At 36.9% G+C, this 10,702-nt stretch overlaps 1 pseudogene; it reads left to right on the top strand.

The window, feature by feature from the left end:
- LOC102892308 overlaps positions 1–4,536 on the top strand; it is a 5,231-nt pseudogene extending 695 nt beyond the window's left edge.
- The last annotated feature ends 6,166 nt before the right edge of the window (positions 4,537–10,702 follow it).

Here is a 10,702-nt window from a genome sequence, read left to right as displayed (position 1 = left end):
TACTTCAACATAATAAAAGCTATGTATGACAACTTCTCAGATAATATCATACTTAATTGTGAAAAACTCAAAACTTTTCCTGTAAGATCAGGAACAAAAAAAGAATAGTCACTCTCACCACTGTTATTCAAGGTGGTATCCGAAGTCCTAGCCAGAGCAATCAGGTAAAAAGGAGAAATAAAAGGTATACACATTGGAAATGAAGATGTCACCTTGTCACTTTTTGCAGACAACATGATTTTTTTAATGTAGAAAACCCTAAAGACTCCACCAAATAAGTATTAGAAACGATTAACAAATACAGTAAATTTGTAGGTTACAAAATCAATGTACAATAATCCATTGCATTGCTATACACTAACAATGAAATTTCAGGAAAAAAAAGTAAAAAAAGATCAATTCCTTTGCAACTGCAACAAAAAGAATATGATAACTAGGAATAAACTTAAGAAAAGATGTTGATGACCTATATACTGAAACTATAAGACATTATTAAAATAAATTGAAGATGTGGTACATATATACAGTGGAATATTCCTTATCCATAAGAAAAGATGAAATACTGTTATTTGCAACAACATGGATAGATCTTGATAGTATTATGCTAAGCAAAATAAGTCAGACAGAAAAAGTTGAGAACCATATGATTTCACTGATATAAGGATGTGAAACTGAAAGCAAGAAATTAACAAAACAAACAAAAACTCAACTCGTGGACACAGACAGCAGTTTAGTGGTTAGCAGAAGGAAAGAAGAAGAGGGAAGAGGTAGACAAGGGTAAAGGGGTCAAATAGATGGTGATGGAAGGAGATTTGACTTTAGGTGGTGAACACACAATGCAATATCCAGGTAATGTACTGAAGAATAGTATACTTGAAACCTATATAATGTTACTAGTCAGTATCACCACAAAATAATTTAATAAAATAATCAAAAAAATGAAAAAAACCACAAAGAAATGGAAAGATATTCTATGTTCATTGATTAGAAGAATCAACATAGTTAAAATTATTATAACTATGCCATATTACCCAAAGCAACATACGGATTTCATGCAATACCCATTAAAATCTCAATGACATTTGTTTTTACTCTATTTGTTAATTAAATTTATTGGGGTGACAATGGTTAATAAAATTATATAGGTTTCAAGTGTGTAATTCAATAATCCATCATATGTATACTGCACTGTGTGTACACCAGCCAAAGTTAAATTTCCTTTCATTACCATATATTTGACCCCCTTTACCCTTATTTACCTCTTCTGCTCCTCTCTGGTAACCACTAAACTGTTGTGCATGAGTCTTTGTTTGTCTTGTTTGTTTGTTGCGTTCAGTTTTATATTTCATATAAAAGTGAAATCGTATGGTTCTGAACATTTTCTGACTCATTTTCCTTAGCATGATAATATCCATGGTATTTGTAATGAAATAGAACAAAAAGCCTTCAGATTTGTATGAAACCATGAAACGCCCAGAATAGCCTAAGCAACCCTGTGAAAAAGAACATGGATGGATCTTGATATTATCATGCTAAGCAAAATAAGTTAGACAGAAAAAATTGAGAACTGTATGATTTCACTCATACGTGGGATATAAAACTAAAAGTGAGAAATGAAAAAGACAAACAAAAACTCATAGACACAGACACGAGTATAGTGGTTACCAGAGGGGAAGGACGGAGGAGAGAGATAGATCAGAGTAATGGAAGCCAACTATATGGTGATGAAAGATTTGACTTTAGGTGGTGAACACAAAATGCAATATATAGATGATGTATTATTGAATTGTACACTTGAAACCTATATAATTTTATTAACCAGTGTCACCCCAATCAATTTAATTCAAAATGTAAAATAAAAAAATAGAACTACCATATGTCCAGCAATTCCATTTCTGGGTATATATATATGAAGAAAATAAAATTTCTATCCTAAAGAGGTTTCTGCTCTTCCATGTTCATTGCAGTATTATTCACAAGAGCAAAGATATGGAAAGAACTAAAGTATCTGTTAAAAGAAGAATAGATAAAAGAAATGTTATATATGTATGTATGTATGTATGTATGTATGTATGTATGTATGTATGTATCTATCTATCTATCATCTATCTACCTAAGTATATATCTATGATCTATGTATCTATTATCTATTTCTACCATCTATCTTCATACACACAATGAATAAGTATTCAGCCATAAAATGAATGAAACATTGCCATTTGTGACAATATAGATAAACCTGGAGGATATTATGTTTACAGAAATAAGTCAGGCACAATAAGACAAACACAGTATGATCTCATATGTGGAATCTAAGAAAATCTAACTCATAGAATCAGAGAGCTGAACTATGGTTGTAGGTGGCTGGGATAGAGGGAATGGGAAGATGTTGGTCAGAGTACTAACTTTCAGTTATAAGATGAATAATTCTGGAGATCTAAGGTACAGCATAGAAACTATAGTTAATAACACTGTATTGTATACTTGAAATCTGTTAAGAGAGTAGATCATCTTAGGTGTTCTCACCACACAGTCATACACCCCCCACACACATACAGTAACTATATAAAATGATGAATTTATTAATTAACTTGATAGTGGTAATCTTTCACAGTGTATATATGTATTAAATCATCATGTTGTATAATAAAAAACCCTTCATGTTTTACCATATATGTACATATATATAATTTTTGTTTATCAATCATACTTCAATAAAGCTTAGAAAAAGAAAAACAATGAATTAGTTTTATCATGCCGTTAGAGAATACAGTCTCAAAAAAGCAAAGAACAGTCTCAAACACCAGCTATTTTACTAATATTGTATAGGATTGATAAATATAACCCAGAATGACATAACACATTTCAAGTGTTTCTTAAATTTCATTACTGTTTAATCGTGGTCAGATTCTCGGTACACTAATGCCATCTTTGTAGTCATTGATGCTGTATAATTATGTGCATTTAACTAAACCACAAATAACAAAATGTGAAGTACACTAAAGCCAAAAGTAGGAATTACATAATAAATGATTTTAAAGGACAGCCCTCATATGGGAGCACTTATTTCTATGAAGGAGAAAAGAGAAAACCTAAGAGTGATAAAACTCGTGAAAATAACTATCACATAATAATATTTTCTGATTATAAACATTACACTGAATTTAGAATCTAGATTACACAGTCTTGCCTTCTACAGTGTATTTAAGATATTTTAAATAAAGGAATTATCTAGCATTTGTATAAAATAAGATATATTTGGCTACTTCTTAATTTCTTAAAATCAGAATTATTTTCCTTAAAGAGAGAAAGTAATCCTTATTCTATATTTTTTTCTTAACGAAGTACACTATATTTTCCTATGAGCATGGATTTGTTCTCTCGAATCTTTTTGTTCCTCTGATACTCTTCAGTCAAGTTTCCATAAGTAAGTGTGTATAGAAAGAGGTAAATAACACAAAAACAAATAAGAGAATAGTTCTAAGAAGAAAGAATTTGTCATACTGAGAAATTCTGCTGAAGTTACTGCGGTGTATGATCTCACAAGTCTATATGCTGTGTGGCATTTACTTATTTCCTTTTTCCAACCCTCTTTTCCTTTTCAAAAGGTATCCAAGCTAGATAGAACCATAAATCTAACACATGTTTCAGAATTCTTCCTCGTGGAACTCTCAGATGATCTGGAACTTCAGCTCTGCTCTTGGGCTCTTTCTGTCCATGTACCTGGGAATCTGCTCATTAGCCTGACCATCAGTTTGGACTCCCACCTCCACACCTCCATGTACTTCTCTCTCCAACCTTTCCATGGCTGACATCTGTTTTATTTCTACCACCATCCGAAAGATGATTGTGGACATCCAAACTCACAGCAGAGTCATCTCCTATGGGGGCTGCTGGGCTCAGATGTCTTTTTTGATCCTTCTTGGATGTATGGATGGTATGCTTCTGACTGTGATGGCCTATGACCAGTTTGTGGCCATCTGCCACCCTCTGCACTACTCAGTCATCATGAACCCATGCCTGTGCTGCTTCTTAGTTCTGGTGTCATTTTCATCAGTTTTTTGATGAAAAACTGCACAAATTAATAGTGTTAAAACTTACCTGCTTGAAAAATGTAAAAATTTCTAATTTCTTCTGCGACGCTTCTCAATTCTTTCATCTTGTCCACTTTGACACCTTCACCAATAACATAGACATGAATTTTGTTGGCTTTATCTCAAGTTTTCTCCATATCTCAGGAATTTTTGTCTCTTACTATAAAATTATTTCCTCCATTTTGAATGTTCCATCAAAAGGTGAAAAGTACAGAGCCTTCTCCAACTGCGGCTCTCATCTGTCAGTTGTTTGCTTATTCTGTAAACAGGCATCAGAGTTTTCTTTGGATCGGCATTGTTGCCTTCCCCCAGGAATGATGTGGTGGCCTCAGTCATGTACACTGTAGTTGCCCCCATGCTGAACCACTTCATTTAAAGCCTGAAAAACAGAGACATTAAGAGTGCCCTAGGGAGGCTCCACAGCAAAACAGTTGAGTCTTAACATCCGTGTAACAGTTTTTGAAGTGTGGTTGGAGAACCCAGCGAATCCAAAGATATAAATTGAATTCTGTGCGCTTGGTCACATTCTTTTTTAGTCTCATGGTTTTCATTCCTCTCCAGGCTTCACATATGAATGTCACTTCCTTTGATTTATCTTTCACTGAAGTGGGAGAACATGCTGGGATCCTTTGTACATCATAATGAATGCATGAGAGGTTCTCCTCAACCACTCTGGTATGCAGGTGAAATGCACGACTCTCTTGTTATTTACTTAAACACTACATCCTTTTCCACAATTTGTGCATATGTTCCATATAAACTTTGCATCCATCAAAATTATTTATTCAGGTAATTTTTGAGGATGCAGGTAATTTCGGTGGATTTTATTGAAATCTTTGGGAGAGTTTTATAAATACTGATGACTGGTTCTATTGGAAGAAGAGATGATGAAGGTGTGACTTCCAGTTAACCCAAGAGCTGGACCTGGGGAATCAGAGTCTGTTTGTTCCCCTGTCCTTAGAATGTTCATTTCACTTGCCTACCCTCAGCTAGATGCTGGGCCAAAGATAGAGCGTGGAGCTTGTAATTCATTGTTGAGACCATCTGGAGGTCATACATGACTGAACCCAGTTAGTTTGGTGGGCAGATGTGTAGATCTTGTGTTGTGGCCGCCCAAGACAAGCCTTATATATAAATTCATTAGTTTATGAAAACTGCCCACCTACCAATCTGGAGTGATGTGTTTCTCTCTTTGGTCTCTCTGTGGCCCTCTGTGCATGGAGACTAGTTTCAAATGTCACTCTGGAAGCTCCAGAGATTGCAAACCAACATGGTCTCCCTTGTTAAATATTGACCATATATGCAGGGGTTTATTTTTAGTCTTTTGATTCTGTACCACTGATCTCTGTGTCTACATTGAATCCAGTCCTATGTCCTATTGTGGCTGATACTGGTGGTCCCTGCTACTCTTCCTTGTGTTTAGCTGTGTGTTTACGTCTAAGCTTTGCCGTCATCGGAGTTGAGTGAGGCAGAAACAGGTCCATCCTATGTCCCACTAAAAGCCTGGGGAAGCTGCTTGCAAACTCTATTCTCTCTTTTACCATGAGGCAACAACTTTCTCTAGCTGGGAAGTTCCCTCTTGGTGCTACGTAGTGCTGCCCTGGGTGGTGGGACAATGTGTGAAGCTGTTCTTCCTTTCCTTTGTGTCGTCATTCTCAGGTGTTTTGTTCCACTACATTGCTGAAGCTTCCTAAGTGCAGTGCTGAGTTCTCCCAGGGCTGTTTTTGTTCATGAGTAGCCGACTAATCATTGATCTTTGAGGGGGAAACAGAGGTTTGCGTGCTACTTCACCAACTTGTCACACTTTTTGCATATCAGTTAATGACAAACCAGTTGCTAAATTTCTCATTCAGGGTCCTCTGAGCCAGAACAACTTTGTGGATAGAATGTAGCAGGTTGCAAAGTATTGTTATTCCCGTACAAATTCACTTTATCAACTGAAAAAAACAGAAACATTAAAAGGGCCTCAAGCACAATTATTTAAACTTTAGAATTGGTGAACACAAAGTGAGCTAAAGAAAATACATCGTGCGATAGGATGAGCTCTTCTTAATGAGCAGAAATCAGAAGCCCCTGGGGACATTTATTGAATTTGGGAACAGAGTGGTTGCAGAGAGGTGTGATATCAATGGAGGGACTCTGGCGATGGAAGAGAAACCATGCTAGCTTTTTCTCACTGTATGTCCTGAAGGAACATGCATGGGTCTGCAGAAACACCAAATCAGATGCAATTTCTATTCATATACCGGTTTATCTGCAGGGAAGTTTAGCTGAGAAAATCGTGGTGTGATGGGTTGTGGATATGTTGGGAAGCAGAGAGACATCTTTCCAGTCCTGTGGTGCTTAGAGGCAATGTCCTGATAGAAGCGGAGGCCTGTGTTGGGCAAATTCCCAGTAGTGGCCAATACTTCTGCCTCCCGTATTCGGACCCATTTCTTAAGTGTGCCCTGGGTCTACTGACTCGCTTCCAACCAACACATGGCAAAACTGATGAGACGTCACTTCTGACATTAAGGTGTAAAAAGTCTCTGGCTTTCATAATCTTGGCACTTGTATTTTTCTCACCTATCTGTTTGTCCTAATGGGAGCCAACAGCCATGTGTGAGCTTCCCTGTGACAGAAAATCGAGGAAGGCCTCTGGTCAACGGCCCACAGGAACCCATCTTTCCAAAATGAGTGGACTTGGAAACAGGTCTCTTCCCAGTCCAACTCTGAGAGGAATGCAGCCCTAGCTGACACCTTGAGTGTACTTGTTAGATGCTCTGGCTTATTTCAGAGAAGTAGGAAGTTATAAATAAGTGTATAAAAGTCCATAGTTTTCTAATATACCAACATATATCAATGAGAGGGAAAAATCAGAACTTGGGCTGTCATTTAAAGACATAACAAACAAACGAACTACAAAATACCCTTTAAAAGGGACACAAAAAGTTCCTTTAGAGACAGAAATATTTTATTAACTGAGAAAATGGAAATAGTTTCAGATTCTTGTTAAAGAAGACCTAATTCTCCCTAATTTACATAATAATAAATGGATTTTCATATGTCTAAGTCAAAAAATCATAAATTGAAGAGAAAAATATCTGCATTTTATGTTAAGATCCTTGAAACTAGATGTCAGAAGCGAAGTGTACAACTGAGCTTTTTCCTGAGAAAAATGATCCAGATCCTTCTATGCACATTTACTTTTCACCTTTTCCTTTTCTTTTAAAGTTAGGTGGTCCTCAGAGATTGGGAGAACATGGGTCAATTTGGGTAATTATGAGCTCTGTGCATTGATCTCTCAAGGCCACTTGGGAGTAAAGAATTACCCAGTACCTCCAGCCCTTCAGGCTGCCAGTCCCATTTAAGCTTCATACCTGTCTTTTCCTCCCAGAGTTCTTGCCTGCATCAGGAGATTCATGCCTGAGTGTCTCCCTCCAGTCCTGAGGACAGGGCCCCCAAAGCCCTCATCATTCACCAGGCAGGAGAAGGAATTGGTCTTAAACTCCTAGTTCATGGTCAAGCAGAGACACAGCACAGAGCAGTAAGTGCCAATGCAGATGGTGGGTGAAGGAGGTATTATGGAGAAACTTGTTTCCTTGTTAGCAAAGGAGTGAAACAGATGAGATGTCCAAACAGGAGAGCATCAGTATGCAAAGTTTCAGCTCAGAGGTCTATAAAGTTTATGTTATTTATTTCTGTTGCGGATTTCAGAATTCTCGTTTAGAATTCTGCTCTTTGCCACTTTCATTCCTAGATTCCGAAGTCATCGACCATACCTGAGCAGGAGATGGATCCCAAAATGATCACAAATGCTATGATTGTGATCATGATGGGGATAAGAAGAGTAACCATAATATCACAAACTTTATTGAGGTTTTACTTGTCTCAGGCTCAGAAGTATGTGTTATGTAGCATTAATTTCAAATTTGCATGATACCCCCAAGTTGGGGTGCACACTTTATTGTTACTTTACAATTGAGAAAAGAGGCACAGTATTCTTATTTAATTTAAACCAGGTCCTTGGGAAAAAAGGGTGAATCTGTGAGGGCATTCGAGCAGTGAGATGTATTCCCAGGGTGTAGGGTGCAGGACAATGTCTTTTCATACATTTTAGGATCGTGTGGCTATTGAGCCCTTGATATGTGGCTACTTCAAATTGAGATGTGGTGTCAGCATAAATTATTAGATTTTTGATGTACAAGAAAAAAATTTAAAAAATCTCAATTTTGTGAGAAATTATAATATTCTTGGTATAATGGGATAAGGAAATGTTAAAATTGAAAGGAATCAATAAACCACAAACCTACTCAACCTTCCCTTCCTAGGTCACTGTAGGCAGAATGCCTGCAGGAAAGTGACGCAGTCTCGTTTCTTTCTTTCTTCCTTTATTTTCCATAGCAGCTTTTATTTGCATAGCCAAAAATGGAAAATAAACCAAATGTCTTTCAACAGGTGAAGAGTTAAACACAATTTGTTACATCCATGCCATGGAATACTAGTCAGCAATAAGAAGGAACAAACCATTGATACACCCAATAACTTGGCTGGATCTTAAGAACATTATTCTGACTGAAAAAAGCCAATTTCTACATATTACTTACTGTATGATTGTATTTACATAACATTCTCAAAATGATAAAATTAAAGAGATAACAAATGCATAAGTAGTTACCAGGGGGTAGGTGTGGGGAGGGAGGCAGGAACAATAAAGGGGCAGCATGAGGAACTTCCATGTTGTGATTGAACAGTTCTGACTCTTGATTGTGGTGATAGTGATTACACAAATCTACATAAGTAAGTAAATGCCATATCATCCCAAAGATCTACCTCAAACAAATGAACAAACAACCAAAAAAAACAAGCGCATGTAAACTGGTGCAAGATCTGTTGCTAGTCAGTTGTATCATGCCAGTTAGTTTTCTGGTTTTGACAATGCTGATTCTCATTGAATCCCCAGCACCTACATTACCCCTGGTTCAGAGCAGGCAGTCAAAACAAAGTAAAACAAACAAAAAATACACATATAAACTCTGTTAAACATTGATTACTGTTCGTTAGTTTACAGGGACACAGCATACTCCATATGGGTGCCACACACTGGGAGCTTTCCTGCCTGGGCTTTCATCCCTTCCAGGGACGTCCGTGTGACTAAAGAAATAAATGAGACTCTGTCATTTTTTTCCATGCGCTCTTCCCAGAGTGACCACTTGAACCTGACGAAGGGATCATGGAAACCTCTGATTTGTAGCCAAGCTGGACCAAAGTTGTAGGTAACCTGGGGCCCTTACAGTTGGTATCTGAACTGAGAGAGAAAGTAGATTCTTGGCACTGAGCCCTTAACCTGTGGAATCTGACAGTCTAGACAGTTAGTTTCAGCACTGAGTTAAATCATAGGACACTCAGCTGGTATCATGGAGAATGGTTTGATGTAGGGGATCCTAGCCACCACATTTGGTGACCAGAAGAGTCAGAAGTGAAATAGTCTATGTAAAATAAATGAGACACAAAGGTGGTAAAAAACTGGGCAGGTTTTTCCATACAGGGCCAAGGACTTTTTAATTTTTTTTATTTATGATTTTTAAAATTTTATTTATGCATGCAGTACATCGGTTAGACATTTATATAGTTTATAAAATGATCCCCCCAATTGTTCCTTTTCTTGTCTGGCTCTCCATCTAGTCAATATATTAATGCTAACTGCATTCCCTATGCTGTGCTCCCCATGCCCCTGACCATCTATTAACTACTAATTTGTATTTCTTCAACCCTTTACCCCATTCTCCCAGCCATACAATCCTCCTTCCCTCTGTCACCAGATTGTCCTCTATATTTGTGAGTCTGTTTGATTAATTTGTTCTTTTTGTTCTTTAGATTCCGCATATAAGTGAAATATATGGTATTTATCTTTCTCTGTCTGTCTTATTTCACTCAGCATAATACCCTCTAGGTCCATCTATGTCATTGCAAATGATAGGATTTCATTCTTTTTAATGGCGGAGTGATTATCCATTGTACACATGAAGCATAATTTTTTTATCTAATCATCTGTGGATGGGCATTTAGGTCGCTTCCGAATGTTGGCTATTGTAAATTGTGCTCTGGGGCCAAAGACTCAATTTAATTATAATTTAGTCAAAGTGTCCATGGCCATTAGTGGATTTTTGAGGACAATGGATGTTATTGCAAAAGAAAATTTAGACAAAGCAATAGTCCCCAATGATAAAGGTGAGGCATAGATGTCTTTTATTTTTATGTTTGAGAACTTCCTAAGTTTTTAGAGGCTATTGTCTTAAAATTTAGTGGGATCCCCAGTTATTACTGTAATTTGAGACATGGTATTGGTTGAGGACATGAAATTTTGCCAATTAGTGCATTTCAGCTGTTGTTAAAGTTAATTCAGAACCTATGTTGAAGAAATGCAAAAGCCAGTTGATATCCATTAGTTTTTCTTTCTATAAATCTTTTTATTACATTCTGCAGTTCAAACTGGGTCAAATTGTACACCTGTTTCTGTTTTTTGTTTTCTTTCCATACCTAAGTTTCTCTCTCTCTGTGGGTGTCTCTCTCTCTTTCTTTCCTACTTTATTATATTACTAGATATACTTTAAGGACGGTTCTCTCTA

This window comes from Pteropus alecto, unplaced genomic scaffold (assembly GCF_000325575.1).
Source record: "Pteropus alecto unplaced genomic scaffold, ASM32557v1 scaffold981, whole genome shotgun sequence".
In the NCBI taxonomy this organism is placed as follows: Eukaryota; Metazoa; Chordata; class Mammalia; order Chiroptera; family Pteropodidae; genus Pteropus; species Pteropus alecto.
The sequence above is the reverse complement of the archived record's forward strand: the minus strand, read 5'-3'. Positions and strand labels throughout refer to the sequence as shown.